We start from the raw sequence: 22,340 nt of genomic DNA, 5'->3' as shown, positions 1-22,340 counted from the left end.
TAAGGGAGCATGTCGGGTGTGACATACTTAATTGTCAAAATTGTAAGGCGGCTGTTTACTCATGTTTATGTTTTGATATGTGGTTTTGTATGATTTAACTGTTTTCGTTATTCAGTCGAGTGCTCTACGGTTCTACAGACTTCGTTTATATTTTGTTAGTTTGTTCAATGATGCATTTAATGCTTAATTTTCACAGGCACACTTCCATTGTTCACTAATAGTTATCCACTTATCCTGTAGGACTTGATCATAGACCAAATAGATTAATTTTATTTAAACATTTTATTTTGGTACATGTAAGGGAGCATGTTACAACTATATTAGATGGCCTGTTGGAGGGTGATCTTATACCGAAGCCATCAAGCTTCACACACGATTTTTGGTATGGTTTTATCTAATTTCATTCTTGTTTACTGCCATTTTCAGTTGCATGTGGTGGTATGTCAACAGTTTGCTGTTGTCGTATATGGTTGGTTTGATTCATTCACTTTTTGCAAACTCGGCTTAATCGGGAAACTAGGGTAATTCTGTGCTCACAACAAGTCGGTCCCTTATGCCCTATAAATCTCATGTAAATTCTATTTTTTATTAAGATATAAAAGTTCGTTTACATGTATGATTTAACGTTTAAAACTTTTAAATATGCAGACGATATATAATGAAATGCTTGTGGCGAGCACTTCGAATTCAGGTAAACTCGGTCAAATTTTTAGCTTATATGGTTGTTTAAGTTAGTGAAGGAAGTTACTTACAATTTTATTTTCGTTAGATGTAGTTATTAACTTACAAAATAACCCTTTAATTAGATCACTAAATCTAATTAAAACTTATAATTCTCATTCTACAGTTACAATATGAAGCATCGAATGGCCCACAAAACATACTTCGAACATAAAAGCACTTAGGAGTTGGAAACATGTTGCACGTGCTCGAGACATATGCTACATGTTTGTAGGCATTCATGTAGTCCAGCTCGTGTAAGGGCTTTTTGTGTGTGTGGAAATATTTAGAGTGTGGACGAGCCTGATTTTAGTTTTATAAGAGGTTATTCAAAATATTTAGAGTGGTTTCATTACTTTTTTTTTGTCTTTTTGAGAAAATGTCATAATCTCTTTGAATGCATTTGTTTTGTGAGTTTCTTCATTCATTACTGAATTATTGTAGTCATCACATTCCCGTGTTGATGTTTCCGTTCACCAGATGGGTAATGTACTAGTTTTTAGTGTTATACAAGAGTTTGAATGTTATAACCCGGTTTGGATGGGTTTAACCCGTTCTATAACCAACCCAGCGAAATTTTGCCCTTAAACGGGTTAAAAAATGAAAATCAATATGGTGGTGCAGCGTCAACAGAAAACGAAGATGATGGTGCCATGTCAGCAAAAAAGGAGGGGGGAATTGCACCAAACTCCCTTTGTTCTTAAGATACATTTGCAACAACCTCTTCATCGCTATCATACTCGTTATCGTTTGGAGTGTGAGAGGTACTAGGGTCATGTACACTTTTGGACGGGCAGTTTCTAGTTGCTAAAATGTTCACTTGACCGAAACATGAAATCTCTATTGTGATAGTGTCGTCATCTTTTGGTAAAAGTTGTTTCCATGGCTCTCCGTCCATCGTCATATATGCATGGTCTGTTTCACCCTTATGAAACTGAAAACGAATTCCTCTCGCCTACAAAATGTAACGAGTTAAAATGTGCCATGTTGGGTTGAGGTGGACCCACAAATACTTTTTTGTCTGCTTTATTTTTAAAAGTTTATATATATATAGATATATATAGGGTAATGATTCTAAGAGAACCCTTTGCAAATTGAGAACTTTGAGAACCATTTTGAACCACTAAAAACATCTTTAAAAATAATTGTTTAAAAAAAATCATAAAACAAAAAATAACAAAAACTTTTAAAAATTAAAAAAAAAACAAAATTCATATATTTCATTCGGGTTTCATTAAAAAAAATAAAAAAAAAGTCGTATTATACACATATGTATAATTTTATTTAATATTTAGTTACGTAATATACACATATGTATAATATGATTTATCTTAAATTATACATATGTCTATAAAAAAACATGTAAATGTACATATATGTATATATTATACATATGTGTATATAATTTAGCTAAACCGAGTTTTTTTAATTTATTATTTATTTTTTTTATGAAACTGGGATGTTAAAATAAGAATTTTGGTTTTTTTTACTTTTTTCATTCAAAATGGTTCTCAAAGTTCTCAATTTCAAAAAGGTTCTCTCATGATCCTGATCCTATATATATATGTATATATAGGGGATGGATCTTGCGAGAAGTAATCTTTTAACGAGAAGTGCGAGAAGTAGATCACAACCATTGATGACAAAGATCAATGGTGGATGTTACAAGATGGCATATTAGTAAATAAGATGAACTTGTAACAAGATTTTAATTAATAGAGGGGGCAAAGTAGTAAAATGTGTGTAGCTATTAAAAAGGAATTGGTTTTAATAACCCTTGTTTCACTCTGTAACCTATACGCAATAAACGAGGCGCGAATTTTTTTCACCCAATTTCAACCGATTCAGTCCCTTCAGTTCAATTATGCCTACACATAAATCGATGCACACAATAATCTCATATATCAGAGTATCTTTAAGCATCAAATTAGACATTAGTCTTGCCACGAAATCCTCTGCGAGATCAAAAACATGATACACAATTGATAGAATTAAAGGTTTTGATTCCAATCGGGTTAGTATAAGAAGCAATCTGCGATAATCAGTTTTTTCCCCTTGTTCTTGAAGTCGATTGTGGGGTTTATCGGTTACTATTTTGGTCAAAAAATCATTATCGAAGGTATGTACATTAGTTGTTGGTGTAGTTGTGTTGTTGTTTCGATTATGTTAGATTGTAAGGCCCCGTTACCGGTAGCCCTACTTTCGTGTTGGATTTACTCATAAACGCAGTTCTAAATATCAGAGTTAATTAAAACATTCGCGGAATATAAAAGCTTTCATAAAACATTTCATAACAAAACACATCTTGTCTTAAAACATCATTTTGTCTTTCAAAATAAACAAACATTAAACTTAAATGTCTTGAGTCTTCCGATGCCAGCCTCTTATTCAGTGCCACGTGTCTCCTCAAGCGAGCTGCCTCATCCTACTCACCTGCGTGCATACTAAAAGTCAGCTACGCTGAGTGAGTTCTAGTTAATCATACACTATACAATACACATAAACTTATATTCTTTCATTCATACTTTCAAACTTTCATACTTTCTTTACATACATAATCATACGTTTTAAAGAGCCTTTCGCCCTATAACCTCACAGATATTATAAGGGTCTGGTCCCTAACATCACAGATATTATAAGGGTCTGGTCCCTAACATCACAGATATTATAAGGGTCTGGTCCCTCTTTCCTCGAATATTAGTAGGGTTCGGTTCCCTAGTTCTCGAATATTAGTAGGGTTCGATTCCCTCTTCGTTACCATACAACCATACATCATACCTCGAGTATTATTAGGGCCTGGTACCCTCTTCGTAACCATACAACCATCCTTTCATTCTTTTATTAACGTTATCACATTCATACACATAAGCATACATATCATACTTACCTTATACTTAGCGTTGCAACCTGACAGTACGTGCAATATCCGAAGATCGTTCACGTACCATCAAGCAATCATTCATACATATCACATCATTCACATAAGGCATACACTTATCTCTTAGGATAAGCGTATTAACAAACATATCGAGTATGCACACAGCCCCGAAAACATAACACATAAATGGGGCTAGAAACTCACCTGAACACGGTTATGTTCACCGTTAATCGTAATCCCTTTCTTCAGTTGTGCACGGCTGACTGTATTACAAGTATACGTATCAATTAACTATCACTACTTATATCATCTTTCTAGTCTTAACTAGTACCCACATCGAACGGGGTCCGGGGGCAGCGCCCCTGGCAGCGGGGTCTAGGGGCGGCAGCCCCTAGCAGGGTCCAAGGGGCAGAGGCTTTAGGCGAAGTTAACTGTCTTAACACATTTTCCATTAGGTTTTTAATTTATTTTTCTAATCGAACTTGACTTTAGGCGAAGTTAAACCTTAGGCGAACTTAGCTTTAGGCGAAGTTGTAACACCCCGACCAAAGGCGGATTATACATCGGGGCGCCACATATTGTTTCATTACTCGTGACACTATTGGGTGTCAATATTTAATAAATACATTTATTCGCGCACGCGCAAGGTAAACACAAGATAACATAAATCATCATAAATCAATATATTATAAATCATAATATTCGAACAGCAAAAACTTGTCTTGATACATTTTAATCTAGGTCCAAAATAAAGAAAACTTCCTATGTGTCCACAAGCTCCAAAACAGCTACTGCAAACCTGAACATGTGTTAAAATAAACGTCAAACACTTGCGTGTTGGTGAGAAATCAAGTTTAATACAATACATAGATAACAATAAATCTGCGCGCAACACGTGTATGTCTGGTGTTTAACAAGGGTGCAATCAGATTGTGATCAAGCCTAGATAGATCATAGCTCATAGTTCATAGTTCAATCCGTGCTCCCAATTGAGCACAAAAACGAGAAAACATCTGTGCAAGTGTAAACAAAGAAAACCGTAAACGATAGGTCTCCCGTGTTCATCTAATGGATCCATGAAAACTGCGGAATAGGCCGAACAAAGCGGTTAATGATACACACATACAAATAAACAGCCAAGTAAACGTCCTCAACACATGGGATACTGCGCGACTAAAGCTCATAAACAAGTTTAAGACTCTAAGTTTGTATGAACACATGAACATCCCAAAACATTAAAAGCAAAAAGGGATTAGGTACGAGATTACTCACTTGATAAACGATGCGGTGTAAGATAAAGCAAGAACCAACTTTAAACAAGCACAAGTTAACCTATAAATAAGATTATTGTTTTAATGATTTGTCTTGATTATAAGTTAGCATAAGTAAATTATTATATATAATATATATTACCGGAAAAGCAGGACAGAACAGGGAGGAAGACGGAGGCAGAGAGGGAGGCGGCAGAGAGAGCAAGGAGAACAGGAGAGATTAAGTGTTTTGTGTGTGTAGTGTTAGGAAAAATAATACTATTATTTATAGAGAAACCCTAGGGAACACAATCCCTAGAAAAAGGGGAAAAAGATCTCAAAAAGCAAAAGATTCCAAAAGCAAAAGATATCAAAAGATACGGCAGCAGGGAAAAAGAGAAAAAGTTGACAGGGAACAGTAAAAAGGCATGGGCAGTTCAGAAAAAGGTACTGGTCAAGCATGGAAAAAGCAGATCTCCAAAGATAATGTCAGTCACTTTTTCTGCCAACCAATGGGGTTGGTGCGCATGCTGCGCCGAAAGTAACTTTTCAGACATAAAGCAGATTAGGTCAACAGCACAAAAGATAAGACAACACAAAAGCAAACGGCTAGATTAAACAGAAGAAAACTCAAAGGGTTCAGCGCGAGAAAGCTCGAGCGCGAAGGCAGACACAGAAGGTCAAGAGAGCGCGAGCGCGAAGGCAGACAGAACCAACCTTAACGCGTCGCGGAAAGAACTACATTTCTAAGCGCGCCGCGGGAAGAATAACATTTCTTAGCGCGCCGCGGGAGGAACTAAAATTCCTAGCGCGCCGCGGGAAGAACTATAATTCTTCGCGCGTCGAGGGATGAACTACGATTCTTAGCGCGCTGCGAGAAGAACTACAAATCCTTAGCGCGTCGCGGGAAGAACTACCGTTCTTAGCGCGCTGCGAGAAGAATTACAATTCTTAGCGCGCTGCGAGAAGAGTTCGTCTCGCGTATCGCTGAAACAGGTGGTCTTCACGCAGGATTCCTTGTAAGGGGTCTGGCGCGTGGAGCTGCGCAGACAACCTTAGGCGGGAAGGAACAAAGGACAAGCAAATAGTTAGAAGAAAAAGAGGGAAACAAGGCGTAAGGGCGGGACGGCGACAAGAGGGAAAAGAAGGCGGAAAGAGAGAAGAGGGACGGGACGGCGGAAAGAAAGAAAGAGAAAGAGGCGGGAAGGAAAATATATATTATTATTAAAAGTAAAATATAAGTATAAATATTAAATCATAAAAGAGAGAGATCGGATCGGAGAAACGGGTACCTGGGTCGGGTCGGATCGGGGCAGATGTCACAGTCTCCCCTACTTTAAGAAATTTCGTCCCGAAATTTATCTCGAAGTAGGTTGCGCAGAGGACAGGTGCGAGTACTTGATCTTCCCTTTCCCATGTAAACTCGGCTCCGCGCTTGGACTCCCAGCGAACTTTCACGATAGGGATACGACTGCGCTTGGTTTGCTTAACCTCGCGATCCATAATCTCAACAGGCTTCTCAACGAAATGCATAGTTTCATCAACTTGAACTTCATCAAGTGGAATGTGAAGGTTCTCGTCAGCTAAACACTTCTTGAGATTGGATACATGGAACGTTGGATGCACATTACTGAGCGCGGGCGGCAGGTCAAGTCTGTAGGCAACTTTTCCTATATGCGCGAGAATCTTAAATGGTCCAACATAGCGAGGAGCAAGCTTACCTTTCTTCCCAAAGCGGACAACACCCTTCCAGGGCGACACTTTGAGGAGAACAAGATCACCAATTTGAAATTCGAGAGGCTTCCGCCTACGATCTGCGTAACTCTTCTGTCGGCTTCTGGCAGTCAGCAGATGATCACGGATCTTGGCGATTTTATCGGTTGTCTCTTGAACAAGTTCGGGTCCTGTGATTTGAGCTTCACCCACTTCGCTCCAACAAATCGGGGAGCGGCACTTACGACCGTAAAGTGCTTCAAATGGGGCCATACCGATACTGGAATGATAGCTGTTATTATAAGAGAACTCGATCAAAGGCAGGTGTGAATCCCAATTACCTCCAAAATCAAGAACACAAGATCGGAGCATATCCTCAAGAGTTTGAATAGTTCGCTCAGACTGACCGTCAGTCTGGGGATGATATGCCGTACTCATGTCCAAGCGAGTTCCTAGCGCAGATTGGAGAGATTTCCAAAAGCGAGATATAAAACGGCCATCGCGATCGGATATGATGCTCAAAGGAGTACCATGGCGGCAGACAATTTCCTTGACATAAAGCTGCGCGAGTTGCTCAACACGGTAGTTTTCACGAATGGGCAGAAAGTGAGCAGACTTAGTCAAACGATCCACTATTACCCAAATGCTATCATGTTTGCTTGCTGTCAAAGGTAACTTGGTAATAAAGTCCATCGCTACACATTCCCATTTCCACGTAGGAATTTCTGGTTGTTCGAGCAAACCAGATGGGCGTTGGTGTTCAGCTTTTACCTTAGAACAAGTCAGGCATTTAGCTACGAACACAGCAATATCCTTTTTCATACCGGGCCACCAATAAGTAATGCGCAAATCCTTGTACATTTTATCGGCGCCAGGATGAACGGAATATCGAGATTTGTGCGCTTCACTCAGGATATCAGCGCGAAGATTCTCATCACAGGGAATCCAGATGCGATTAAGATAACAGAGAATTCCACTCAGATTAGGGACAAAGTGCGCTTCCGCGCCACACGCTAACTCGGCGCGAAGGTTACCATTACTGATGGATGCGCGCTGCGCGTCACGAATACGCGATTCAAGGTTGCTTTGGATCGGCGCAAAGTGAAGATGCGTGCGCGGCAAGATACAGTTAAGATGGCAGGGTTTTCGGCTGAGCGCATCGGCTACCACATTAGCCTTACCAGGATGATACCGGATCTCACAATCGTAATCGCTGATGAGTTCGTTCCATCGGCGTTGCCTCATGTTAAGTTCCTTTTGATCAAAGATATGCTGAAGGCTTTTATGGTCAGTGTAGAGGATACACTTAGTACCATAAAGGTAGTGTCTCCAGATCTTCAAGGCAAAAACAACTGCACCAAGTTCGAGGTCGTGAGTTGTATAATTCTTTTCATGAACCTTAAGTTGCCTTGATGCGTAAGCGATAACCTTGCCTCGTTGCATAAGAACACAACCGAGACCTTGGTTGGAGGCATCGCAGTACACGACAAAATCATCATTACCCTCAGGTAGCGCAAGAACAGGAGCTTCACACAACAAACGCTTGAGCGTTAGAAAGGCTTCTTCTTGCTTCGAGCCCCAAATATATGGTTTACCTTTGTGCGTTAGAGCTGTTAAAGGCAAAGCGATCTTTGAGAAGTTCGAAATAAATCGCCGGTAGTAACCAGCTAAGCCCAGAAAGGAACGGATCTCAGAAGGAGTGGATGGCGTAATCCAGTTCTTGATTGCTTCAATCTTGGATGGGTCGACATGAATACCCATCTTGTTAACAACATGACCAAGAAACTGTACTTCATCAGACCAGAATTCACACTTGGAAAGCTTAGCATAGAGTTGCTCAGCTCTAAGCTTTTGCAATACCAATCGGAGATGTTGCTCATGCTCGGCCTTGGTCTTAGAATACACCAGAACATCATCGATAAACACGATCACGAATTTATCCAAGAAAGGCCTACACACCCGATTCATTAGATCCATGAAAACGGCGGGTGCGTTGGTTAAACCGAAGGACATGACCAAGAATTCAAAATGGCCATAACGAGTTCGAAAGGCAGTCTTCGGAACATCTTCATCGCGGATGCGCAACTGGTGATAGCCAGAGCGGAGATCAATCTTCGAGAAACAAGAGGCACCTTGGAGTTGATCAAAGAGGTCGTCAATACGCGGTAAGGGATACCGGTTTTTAATGGTGAGTTTGTTCAACTCGCGGTAATCAATACACATGCGAAACGATCCATCTTTCTTTTTAACGAACAACACCGGAGCACCCCAGGGCGAAGAGCTAGGGCGAATGAATCCTTTAGCAGTCAACTCTTGAAGTTGGCTTGCCAATTCTTGCATCTCAGCGGGCGCAAGACGGTAAGGAGATTTAGCTACGGGGGAAGCACCAGGGACAAGATCAATACGGAACTCGACTTCACGAGCGGGAGGGATACCAGGAAGATCATCAGGAAAAACTTCAGGAAAATCACGCACAACAGGGATATCGCGAAGCTTCTTTTCTTCAGCAGGTTTAACCACATGGGCTAAGAATGCAATACACTTCTTCCGCATGAGTCTTTGGGCTTCGGCGCAAGACATAAGTTTAAGACCGCGGGAGGGTTTTTCGCCGTAGATATGAAGATCACCATTTTCTCGAGGTATGCGAATCAACTTCTTGGCGCAAATAACTTCGGCGCGATTCTTCGAGAGCCAGTCCATACCAATGATAACATCAAAGCTCCCAAGAGGCATGGGGATTAGGTCGATCAGAAAATCGTTTTCGTTAAGGTTAAGCGTGCAATTTTTAATCACAGAGTTAATTAAAACAGTTTCGCCGTTAGCCAATTCAACTGAAAAATCTTCTTTTAAGTTATCGCGCGGTCGCGCAAGCTTCTGCTCGAAGGCGCGAGAGATAAAACTTCGATCGGCGCCAGTATCAAAAAGTACAGAAGCATAAAATCCGTTAAGCAAAAATGTACCATTAACTACGTCATTATTCGCTTGCGCTTGGTGCGCGGTTATGTTAAAAGCTCGTCCACGCGTCACTTGGTTCGAAATCTGGTTCACCGGATTCGCTTGTGTGATTTGCACTTGTAGTCTTGGGCACGCGTTCCGGAAATGACTGGGATCGCCGCAGTTATAGCACGATCTGGGTCGTGGGTTTTGGTAGGTTGGTTGTGGATTCTGCGGGTAGACTGGTGGTGTTGGCGCAATTGGGTTGGCGAGAGGGACTCTACAGTATTCGGCAGAGTGACCAACGCGGCCACATCGGTTACATTGTCGACACGGGGTTTGGGTTGGGTGGTGAAGTCTACAGGTTGGGCAAAAGGGTTGGTTTCCTGAGTAAGGTTTCTTAAGTGGCGGGGCAGGGAGTGCGGGATTGGTTAAGACATAGTTATGGACTACAGGAGGTGTTGGGTAGGTTGACAGTGGGTTAGGCGCGTAAACTGGAGGTTGGTAGATGGGTTGCTGGACAATGGGCGGGTTGGTAAGCGCATAGGCCTTGCGCCTGCGCTTGAGGTTGTTACGGTTTGAGGGTCCAGGTTTGGTTTCTGTTGGTTCAGGGGCAGTCTTGGTGGGTTTGGTCTTTTCTGTTCCCCGCAGGAACAGGGTTCCTGCTCTGACATGGTTGTCGCTGAGCACAGCGGCCAACTCGATGGCGTCAGAGAGGGTTACTGGGTTTCTGGCCCATACAGAATCTTGAATTTCCATGGGGAGACCCCCAAGGAATTTCTCTATGGCTCGGCGGGAAGGGGTAACAAGGTGAGGGACAAGCAGGCTTAGTTCGTGGAAGCGCGTCGCGTATTCGCGCGCTTCACCGCTGTACTGCTTAAGATTCCAAAATTCTTCCTCCAAGCGCTTAACTTCGTTGGGAGGGCAGAATTCTCGCGTCAGAATTTCCTTAAATTCCTCCCAGAGCATGTTGGAAGCAGTTTCTGCGCCACGCGCATGAGCTACTCCATTCCACCATGTAAGCGCTCTAGATTCCAGGACACTAGAAGCATATAGGGTTCGTCTGTCTGAGGGGCATTGGGTGTGGATGAAAGTGTTTTCTATTTTCTCAAGCCACTGGAGCATCACGGTGGCTCCTTCAAGACCTGTGAACTTTGGAGGGTTACCCGCGTTAAAGGACTTAATGTTATAACTGGAGGTGTTGGTATTGTTTTGGCTCAAAGCTTGGGCTATTGCGGCGGCCATTTCCTGGGAACGTTGCTGCGAACGTCTGCGCGCGGCTTCTTTCTTCTTGAGATGGCGACGAGATAGCGGAGGCATTCTATAAAAGTTTTAATTTTAGTTAATATCTTGGTTTTAGCACAAAGTATAACCTCGAAAAGCTTGGTTTCACGGAGTCAGTTACTGTCAAAAGTTAAAGTAAAATAAATGACCCTAAATGCAGACTTAATAAAGGTAACGAATTCGAATCAAGAATCGACAATTCATGTATCACCATGACTTTCCGAATTCCCAATTTAAAATATACGAGCAAACGAGTATTGGAGATTGACGATTCATGTATCACCATGACTTTTCAATCTTCAATATAAAACATACAAGAAAATGAGTATTGGAGGTTGACAATTCATGTATCACCATGACTTTTCAAGTCTCCAACCTCAGAACATAATCGTAAATGGAAATTGAAAATCAACTATTCATGTATCACCATGACTTTTCGGATTTTCAAATCCAACAAACGAGTATGTAAGTAAAATCAATAAAAATCGAAATTCAACAAAAATCGAAATATCGCGGAATAAAACATAAAATCATATACTGCGCAAGCGCGAGCATATTCATAAATAACGAGTAATTAACAATAAGCGCGCAAACATGAGATTTCTCTCATGCGCGAGAAGGGACTCTTAGGTATTCTAGGCCGTTACGTCTAACCACCTATCCTAAAGTCAACGAGCTCTGATACCAATCTGTAACACCCCGACCAAAGGCGGATTATACATCGGGGCGCCACATATTGTTTCATTACTCGTGACACTATTGGGTGTCAATATTTAATAAATACATTTATTCGCGCACGCGCAAGGTAAACACAAGATAACATAAATCATCATAAATCAATATATTATAAATCATAATATTCGAACAGCAAAAACTTGTCTTGATACATTTTAATCTAGGTCCAAAATAAAGAAAACTTCCTATGTGTCCACAAGCTCCAAAACAGCTACTGCAAACCTGAACATGTGTTAAAATAAACGTCAAACACTTGCGTGTTGGTGAGAAATCAAGTTTAATACAATACATAGATAACAATAAATCTGCGCGCAACACGTGTATGTCTGGTGTTTAACAAGGGTGCAATCAGATTGTGATCAAGCCTAGATAGATCATAGCTCATAGTTCATAGTTCAATCCGTGCTCCCAATTGAGCACAAAAACGAGAAAACATCTGTGCAAGTGTAAACAAAGAAAACCGTAAACGATAGGTCTCCCGTGTTCATCTAATGGATCCATGAAAACTGCGGAATAGGCCGAACAAAGCGGTTAATGATACACACATACAAATAAACAGCCAAGTAAACGTCCTCAACACATGGGATACTGCGCGACTAAAGCTCATAAACAAGTTTAAGACTCTAAGTTTGTATGAACACAGAACATCCCAAAACATTAAAAGCAAAAAGGGATTAGGTACGAGATTACTCACTTGATAAACGATGCGGTGTAAGATAAAGCAAGAACCAACTTTAAACAAGCACAAGTTAACCTATAAATAAGATTATTGTTTTAATGATTTGTCTTGATTATAAGTTAGCATAAGTAAATTATTATATATAATATATATTACCGGAAAAGCAGGACAGAACAGGGAGGAAGACGGAGGCAGAGAGGGAGGCGGCAGAGAGAGCAAGGAGAACAGGAGAGATTAAGTGTTTTGTGTGTGTAGTGTTAGGAAAAATAATACTATTATTTATAGAGAAACCCTAGGGAACACAATCCCTAGAAAAAGGGGAAAAAGATCTCAAAAAGCAAAAGATTCCAAAAGCAAAAGATATCAAAAGATACGGCAGCAGGGAAAAAGAGAAAAAGTTGACAGGGAACAGTAAAAAGGCATGGGCAGTTCAGAAAAAGGTACTGGTCAAGCATGGAAAAAGCAGATCTCCAAAGATAATGTCAGTCACTTTTTCTGCCAACCAATGGGGTTGGTGCGCATGCTGCGCCGAAAGTAACTTTTCAGACATAAAGCAGATTAGGTCAACAGCACAAAAGATAAGACAACACAAAAGCAAACGGCTAGATTAAACAGAAGAAAACTCAAAGGGTTCAGCGCGAGAAAGCTCGAGCGCGAAGGCAGACACAGAAGGTCAAGAGAGCGCGAGCGCGAAGGCAGACAGAACCAACCTTAACGCGTCGCGGAAAGAACTACATTTCTAAGCGCGCCGCGGGAAGAATCACATTTCTTAGCGCGCCGCGGGAGGAACTAAAATTCCTAGCGCGCCGCGGGAAGAACTATAATTCTTCGCGCGTCGAGGGATGAACTACGATTCTTAGCGCGCTGCGAGAAGAACTACAAATCCTTAGCGCGTCGCGGGAAGAACTACCGTTCTTAGCGCGCTGCGAGAAGAATTACAATTCTTAGCGCGCTGCGAGAAGAGTTCGTCTCGCGTATCGCTGAAACAGGTGGTCTTCACGCAGGATTCCTTGTAAGGGGTCTGGCGCGTGGAGCTGCGCAGACAACCTTAGGCGGGAAGGAACAAAGGACAAGCAAAGAGTTAGAAGAAAAAGAGGGAAACAAGGCGTAAGGGCGGGACGGCGACAAGAGGGAAAAGAAGGCGGAAAGAGAGAAGAGGGACGGGACGGCGGAAAGAAAGAGAGAGAAAGAGGCGGGAAGGAAAATATATATTATTATTAAAAGTAAAATATAAGTATAAATATTAAATCATAAAAGAGAGAGATCGGATCGGAGAAACGGGTACCTGGGTCGGGTCGGATCGGGGCAGATGTCACAGAAGTTGTCATCAGGCGAACTTAGCTTTTAGGCGAAGTTGTCATCAGACGAACTTAGCTTTTAGGCGAAGTTGTCATCAGGCGAACTTAGCTTTTAGGCGAAGTTGTCATCAGGCGAACTTAGCTTTGCAGGCGAAGTTCATCAGGTGAACTTAGCTTGCAGGCGAAGTTGTCGGCTGCAGCTACTGTTCGTCCTTAATCATCTTCGTTTCTTAACCAAATAACTCGATTTAGGTATCCACGGAATCGTCTGACCAGCGCCTACAAACCCCAACCATCATATCGGCCTAACATCGATGTTTAAGGGGTGCGATTTAGGCATATAGGTTACGGGTTCTTTTATCAATCGATTAACCCATCAAATCTTAACCATTTTCAGTAAGTTTAGCTTTGTAGGATTCGTTTTTACCATACAAACACCGATCTATCATTTCTATACTAATCCAAACCTAAACGAACATGTTCTCGATATAAACGTACCGTAAATGAGTCGAACTACGAACACGAGCTGGTCTTGTTGCTTTGGTTCGTCACGACGATCTAGCACCAACGAGCCCGGGTCCTCGCCTTTGGATCTTGGTTCGGGTTGTGTGTTTTGGAGTGTGTAGAGATTAGGATGGATAAATGGATGGAATGAAAATGATTGGGGTTTAAGGGGGTATTTATACTCCCTTAAGCCCATGGACCGAAGGCCCATATTTCCTTTTGGTTCATATCTAATCCCATCTAATTATCCTACTAAGTCTTCATATTTTGCTATTATTATTATCGCTCCACTAACTCGTTTATTTCACCCGACAAAATAATATAATAAATATTACTTTAGAAATTTTCGGGATGTTACATAGATGTAGCGTATGCGATTGATGATGATGTATGCTCTGTTATCAAAATATGGTTGATGATGATGTATTCTTTGTTAACATAAAATTAGGGTTTTCTATATGATTGGTTACATGTAGGCTCTGTCAACTGTACTTACGTAGCAGTGAATCTGAATAAAATGAAGATGTTTACATCCACATTTGCGGGTAGAAATAGTTGTTGTCATCATTTAAAGTGTCGGTTTAGCTGTTTGTGTGTAGAATGTTTGTGTATATGAGGTATTAGGTGTTGTGGTGATGGGTGCATAGGTTCACTATATGTGTTGTGTATGTACTTTGTTTGCTGTGCAGGTTCACTTTGTTTATTGTGTATGTATTTTGTTTGCTGTGAAGTGAAACTGGGTTGGCTGTGTAGGTTCGCTATGGTTATTGTGTATGTACTTTGTTTGTTGTGTAGTGGAACTAGGTTGGGTGTGTAGGTTAAGTTGATTAGTGGTGTTGTTGAACTTGGTTGTTGTGTAGGAGAAACTAGAATAGTTTTGGTACAATTAATTAATTGATAATGTTGTGAAGGAAACTTGGTTAGTTGTGTAGGAAAATCGATTTAGGATTTTGTGTAGGGGAACTGGTTCAGCTGTGTAGGTTAAGTTGGCCAGTAGTGTTGTTGAACTTGGTTTGTTATGTACTAGAAGCTAGAATAGTTTTGATTGTTTATGTTGTGTAGATAGATCTATTTGTTGTGTGTAGGAGGTTATGGTTTGTGTAATGTGTAACTTTTTTGTTTTTTTTTTGTGTGTATGATGTTGTGATTTTTTTGTGCTATGATATGATGATGTGTAAGGAACGTTGATGTTGTGCAGTGATGTAAAAGTTTTCTATTGTTTTGTATATGCTTTGTTGCATAAAAATCATTGTAGTTATGTTGTATGCGTAGGAGACTGTGTTAGAGGTGTATGGTTGCGTGGTGTAGGCTGACTGTGTTATGTTTGTGGTGTACGTTGGTTGTGTTATGTTTATGATGTATGTTGATTGTGTTATGTTTATGGTTTGTGGTGTAAGTTAACTGTATTGAAGTACACAACCAAAGATAATTTTGTATAGTCAAGTATTTTTACAATTAGGCATATGGAGAACTGCATGGGAAAGCAAGTTGCGATTGTGGGATTGGAGAGGAGACATCAAAACAACTAAAAATACTTCCTGCTTTAAAGACAAAATATGTGGCCAAGATTTCGCTATTTGCTATAAACAGGAAGATATCCGACATTATGGTGTTCTATGTTCGGAATGACAAATTGGATTATTAAGGTTAAAATGAAGATGATATGACTATATGTTTTTGTGGTTTTTGAGTTTGTTTTCTTAGATGAATGAACACCTTTGCTTATTTCATTAGCTACATACAGTCAGGTTGTAAGTCTATGACTTTTTTTTAATTTGAGATTACTTTGAAGTATTAATGTAATGGGTTTGAAATTCTTTGTGCAATTTGCATTTGATAATCTGTTATGATTAAGTATTTAAATAGCATTCACCTAATTTATTTACTAAGTTGTTGAAATAAATTTTGATGATTATGCAAAACAGGATATGTTCAACAAACTCCACCGTAATATCACAAGTGAACTACAATCTCATGTATTTAGGTTTATTTGTTGACAAAGACATTAAGAATAGATTGATTATTTTCTTGAAAATTGAATAACAGTTATTATATTATAAAAATAGTTAAATAAAAATTAAAAAAAATAGTAACTTAGCCTAAATTATTGTTGCTTTCCAATTACAGAAAATATTAAATATACTAGAATAACCTTATTATTAAAAATAAATCATAAATAAAAGAAAACTTATGATTGGTCCAATTGATTTCTTGCACTTCTCACACTAAAAATACTTCTGAAATGAACCAATACCTATATATATATATATATATAAGGGAAAGTTAACGTACAAATGAAATTAACGTGCTAAACGTGAGAATTAAGTAAAATAATTATATATACAAGTAAAGTAATTATGTAATTACATCATAGAGTAATTATATAATTATTCTACTTGATTCTCACATTTAGCACGTTAATTTCATTTGTATTTGATCCAAACTCTCTCTCTCTCTCTCTATATATATATATATATGTGTGTGTTTTAATATGATCACAAAGCAGTATCATTTTCCAACCAAATTGCCACCTGTGCAAGACGGATCCCATTTCCAGCTGGCCCATATAAAACAGCACCGTGCCAAGGGTTCGACAATCTCAAGAAAACCATCATCAACATATGGTAAAGTCCATTCTCTCTGTAAAATTATAAACATGTGATTATGAAATGTAACTAGCAGCAGTTAGATTGAAAAGGTCATAGAATTATGAAAAGTCGAAGGCTGACATCACTAAGTCTTCTTTTGCTTGGCGTACCCCATGGGTCAAGTCCACCAGAAAAGCTAGGTAAGTTGAGACAAATGATTGACCGGATGCTGTCAATTATTACCGGTTTTAATTGAATTTTATAATATAAAATAAAAGCAACAAAAAATAAATTAAAATGAAATGAAATAATAAGATCAACTTTACGTGGGAGGTATGATGATGGCTTCCCAGCAACCTGGCTTTCTCATGATTGCAACCTTAGCCAGTTTTGCTATGTTCCTGTACGTCATAAGAGCACATAAAAAATATCAATCTTCAAATTAACATAAATTTAAATTAACCACTGGTTAAAAAAATGCTGTTAAATTTGAATCCGTACCATGAAGATGGTTGAGAAACTGAAGCCCAAAATTGTGAACTTGTGAGCTTTGCATACGCGCTCTGTTCATCAAAGAGTTATGCCACAAGAATAAGTTGTAAATGACGTAAAAACAAAGATATAAATAAGTAAAACAAAACCTGGTTAGCTGCCTGATTTTTTAATTTTTCTGAATTTGATTTTGTCTCTGTATGAAACGTCCTGTATGATACTTGAGCATCCATTAAACAACAGATAATAATTAGAATTTAGAACCCTAAAGTAGCTCAAAATTTGGTGATAGTATATAATGACTGGATTTAAAACACTTACCCATGCTAAAGTAGTTCCAAAATCCTCCACGAAATGTGTGGTACCCTTGCTGTAAAAAACGTATCAAATGTAAGAAGCAAAAACACGAGTTTTCATTAAATAATGCTAACTATGGAAACACACATGATTTATTGATTCTTTGAGAAAGTAAGAAAATTAGGCGGTACCATATCTATTGCATTTGATTTGTCACGGTGGAACGCATGCAAAGAGTGTGGTAAGTCCAAAGGCGGTATGGGGTCGCAAACACCTCCTCGTGTCGGAACTTTCATTCGCATGACAACGTGCCAGCTGGAAGCACAAAAAAATGTAAATTTAGCAACTTTTATTTCGTGTATATAGAGTATGAAGTGTGTAGATTCAAATTTGTTTATATTTGCAGCATTCGTGATTGTCATTTTCACTATAAATCAACTGATGTTGTCAAGCATCTAAAAGTCTCTTAATTTATCTTTAAATTGTACGTTGTCAAACATCTAAAAGTCTCTTAATTTTTTTCAATGATAACAAAGTTATATTTTTTTTTTATTACAAAACATTATTTGTAAAATGTGAGAATGTGTATAGTTGTTACCTATTCTCACATTTTAATTTTATCTTTAAATTGTACTCTTTTAATTATCAGTGAAATCTGAGGATGTGTATAGTTACAGCCAATATAGTTATATAGCAAAGATGAATTTAAAAATTTATTTTCTAATTCTAGAAGAATTAGCTTTTTAAACAGAAATATGTTATATGAAGAATAAAGCATATATTTATTCTTTCTGTTTCTAGATTGGTCAACTTAGTTCCAAATTAGCTGGTTTCCTATTCTAAATAAAAGGAAAAAAAGAGCTTACCTATCAACCTTCATCTCTTTAGCATCTTTCACTTGATTAAGAAGAATCTTCACGGATTCAAGGTCAGTGCCAGGGTTTTTCTTCCCCTATAATTAAGTCAACATAAATAGTGTTATGTTTCTCATTTATACCAAACTATTACACCAATTTAGTGTTGGGCGTAATTTCCGTTGGATCAACTCATCGAGCCTATGATGTGTTGGTGTCTTGTTTATCAAGTTGAGCATGTAACTTGATTTACATGGAATAAATTACTTGGTGAACATGTCGAGCCAATAACTTGAACAACTAAGAATTTATTTATTAATTATTAATTAAATATGTTTTTACTAATTAGTATTTGAGTATGATAAGGAGTTTGTATTTTAATCTAATTAGATTTCATGTTTAAACTAGTATATATACTCGAGCTTGTGGGTTATATCATTAAAAGAGAAGAAAGAGTTTAAGTATTGTAATTTTCGAGCTAATGAGAATTACAAGATCGAGCTTATGATCTAAACTTTTGTTTTTGTTCATCGATCCTGGTCACCAAACTTCATTTAGCTCTAAAATGTTAAGTAACACAAAACTAAGACCATATATCATACCCATCCAAATGCAAAAATTGTTCCCAGTTCCTAGCGGCACTGTGGCTACCGGAGGCGGCTGAGTTAATTGCATATCAGAGATCACTCCAAGAATCCCACCAGCAGTGCCATCACCGCCTGCGACCTAAAACACATATATCTCATAAACACGCCAACAATAAAGCAATAACATACTGAAAATAATAATAACAATTAATAAACAAACTTACTATAATTCTTAACTTCCTCTGGATTTCCAGGGCCAATGAATCTCCATCTTGCTTAAATTTCTCTATATTGAAATACAGTTGATGTAACACCTTATATGGAGCAATCTCATTCAAATCAAATACCTAGAATACATTAATTATTTAATACCAACCATAACATCAGAGACATGTATATCATTAATACTTTTATTCATGTGTAGTGAAATTAGGTAACCTTTTTTTTGTTTAGGAGTGTTTCGTAGCTGACTAAAAGCTCTCTACCTAACTGTCCACCGCTTTTCGAATTGATAAAAACTATCACAGGAGGAACATGTGATGGTGTTTTCACTTTTGATTCACGTAATAGTATGTAATCCGGTATCAAAAAGTCCTTTAAGCTGTCATCTTCAGAATTTACTGTTTCCTGACTGCAAGATTAATAATTTCGCTCTAATTAAATTATTTTACTATAAAAACTTGTGAAAGAAGAAAGAATAAATGTAACTATAAATTTTATGCTGTCATCTTCAGGTGGCATGTCAGGGACAATGTGGAAGAAGAAGTCGAGGCAGGGGTTTTGAGAGGTTGAGTGAGTGGCACATGAGTTCTCGGTGATGGTTAGAAGGGTCTGGTTGTGAAGAGTTGTAATGCATTAGGGTTTAAAATGAAAACATGGTCAAGGAACTGGTTATTTGATATTCATGAAGAGGATCCGACGGAACCTGCTAATTTTGAACAAAAACAGCTTGAAAACCTAGGTGTTGACGTTAGCAATGAGTGAATATATAGGTGTCTGAAGAAACACTAAGTGACCCGGGGCAGATTATGGATAATCTGGGGGTTAAGTAATGTTTCCCACGAGGATGAGGTCCAGCAGAGAAGGTTGTTCTTCAGGGGACCTGCAAAACAGACACCGTAAGCTCGTCACTGAGAAGGGGGGGGGGGTTCCTCCTTGTGACCACCCTCCGGCGTGAGAATCAAACTAGATTGCTCTGAATATAAGTGTATATTAAGAGATTGCTAGATAACGAGATATCAGATGATGTCCTTACCATTCCAAGATGTTGGAGTATTTATAGCCGAATGTAGGTTTCCTAGAAGGTACAGCCGGCTGAATAGTATTCCTGTTCTACCAACAGTGGACTACGCACAGGCCATGCTGGTTGGTGGATAGACTACGGCCGACAGTAACAAGGTCGGCTGTATACTGTTCCTTTACTGCCGGCTATGCACTGTTCCACCAACTGTAGGCTGCGCACGTCCCATAGTAAGGGTTGGTGAGTAGGCAGCGGCTAATAGTGACAAACAGTACTAGAGGGTAGAGGTGCACAAATCGGTTTTTTTTAAAAAACCGGTTCGGTTATTAACCGGACCGGTTTTTTTTCGTCCCGGAAAAAAACCGGTTCGGTTAATAACCGGACCGGTTAATAACCGGTTTTTGTGTATGAAAACCATAACCGGTCAAACCGGTTAGGACCGGTTTAGGAACCGGTTAGAACCGGTTAATAAACCGGTTTTTTTATTAACCGGTTTTTTAATAACCGGTTAACCGGTTTTTTTTTTTTTTTTTTTTTTAAATAACCATTATTTTTTCACAGTATAAACAAACCGGTAACTACAAGGCAAACCGGTAACTACAAGGCAAAACGGACTGACTCCATTCTTTGCTTTCGTTGTTAGGGTTCTTTGCTTGGAAGATTAAAAACACATAACTTTCATTTATAGCTTTTACATTAAAAATACAAACATTAAATCGTTATCGCATATTCGTAACTCAAAAATACAAACATTAAAGAATGCTTAGACACGATTACATTAACAACTTGCTGTTTCTTACTCATTATTTTCTTCGCTACCCGATCCCGAGCTATTCCTTAGGTAATCGTCGTACGCGGCTTCTTCATCGGTCATTGGTTGAGTGTGTCCTTGATTGACCTCGTCTTCATACAAGCCCGCCTCATAGTCCATTTCCCCCTCGAGTGAGCGTTGATGTTGTGCCCTATCTAAAGAGTCCAAGTAATCCTTGTAGCAAATCGACATCTCTACAGCTGGTGGAGTGAGTCGAGTCCTCCTAATCGATATAACCCTGCCAGAAACAGAAAAAGCAGACTCCGAAGCTACCGTGGAAGCTTGGACCGTTAGTAAATCTTTGGCCATGGCGGCGAGGATCGGAAACTCATCCTCCTTACCTCTCCACCAAGCCATCAAATCAAGACTTCTAAATTCATCCGGAGTCATGTGTTTCACAAAGTTGGTACCACCATACCTTCCAAGTTCACTGCTTGGGGTGTTTACCTTTTGACGTTTACCGGCGTCTTCCCAAATCATGTAGTACATCCCCATTTCAAGGTCGGTTTGGGATTGGGATTGGGCAACAGCTCTTAACGAGTCATGAATTTGGGAAGACGACCCGTATTTTGTAAGGTAAACATCATACATGTTAGACAAGGTGGTGTTGAAAGCATTCTTTAAAGTTTGGTTATAATAGGGGTTTTGATCGTCGTTTAACTCTAGCTCATCACAAATTTTTTCTATTAAAGCTTCAACACCACCAACATTTATGCAAGGGTTTAACGCAGCAGCACATGTCAAAACAGCGGGTAGTTGTTGAAAATATTTTCTAAATTTTTCTTTCATTTTTACACCCATATCAAAATAAGGTGCACCCCTACAATGAAGTTCACTCAACTTTGTGCACATGACAGCAATTTTTGGTAAAGCAATGGGGCTAGTTGGATAGTAAACCCCGGATAAACTAGTTGTGCAAGATTTAAAAATTTGAAGGACCTCCGTAAGGATCTCAATCAATAACCAGTTTCTAGGATCGTACGGTGCACATTTACCCCTACTTGACAAAATTTGATGAAACGCAACTAGTGATTCTTTTTGTTGGATGGCTTTCTCAAACATATCACAAGTCGAGTTCCATCTTGTTGGACAATCCCAATTTGGCCCCAACCATTGACAATTAGCTTCTACACAAAATTTTTTGTATCTTGAAAATGTTTTATTGTTGCTAAAAACATCTCGTAACATTCTTTTAAAATTGTTTCTTTGCGTTTCGATCACGTTTAACCCATCTTGCACGGCCAAGTTGATAATATGTGCAATGCATCGGCTATGAAAAAACGCTCCATCACAAATAGGTTTATACTTTAATTTTAAATGGCCAACCGCGGCCGTATTGTTGGACGCGTTATCAAACGAAATTGAAAAGATTTTATGTTCAATCTTGTATTGTCGAATGACTTTATCCAAGAGTTTAAAAATATTTCTACCCGTGTGCGGGTAATCAAACAATTGAAACGCAACGGTTCGTTTCAT

General features: G+C 39.1%; 1 pseudogene across 1 annotated transcript; it reads right to left on the bottom strand.

The window, feature by feature from the left end:
- Positions 1–1,224: 1,224 nt before the first annotated feature.
- On the bottom strand, positions 1,225–19,452 carry LOC143551551 (diacylglycerol kinase 1-like; annotated as a pseudogene). The gene is made up of 12 exons (XR_013138522.1): positions 19,252–19,452; positions 19,038–19,160; positions 18,829–18,952; positions 18,239–18,324; positions 17,564–17,687; positions 17,396–17,445; positions 17,225–17,309; positions 17,085–17,146; positions 16,910–16,984; positions 16,725–16,812; positions 16,527–16,635; positions 1,225–1,675 (listed from the first exon to the last, which is right to left on the bottom strand). The product of XR_013138522.1 is annotated as a diacylglycerol kinase 1-like (transcript).
- Positions 19,453–22,340: the final 2,888 nt, after the last annotated feature.

Source organism: Bidens hawaiensis, unplaced genomic scaffold (assembly GCF_021521415.1).
Source record: "Bidens hawaiensis isolate Kalapana, Puna unplaced genomic scaffold, B.hawaiensis_p1.1 tig00016461_1, whole genome shotgun sequence".
Classification (NCBI taxonomy): Eukaryota; Viridiplantae; Streptophyta; class Magnoliopsida; order Asterales; family Asteraceae; genus Bidens; species Bidens hawaiensis.
This window is presented reverse-complemented; position numbering and strand designations above follow the sequence as displayed.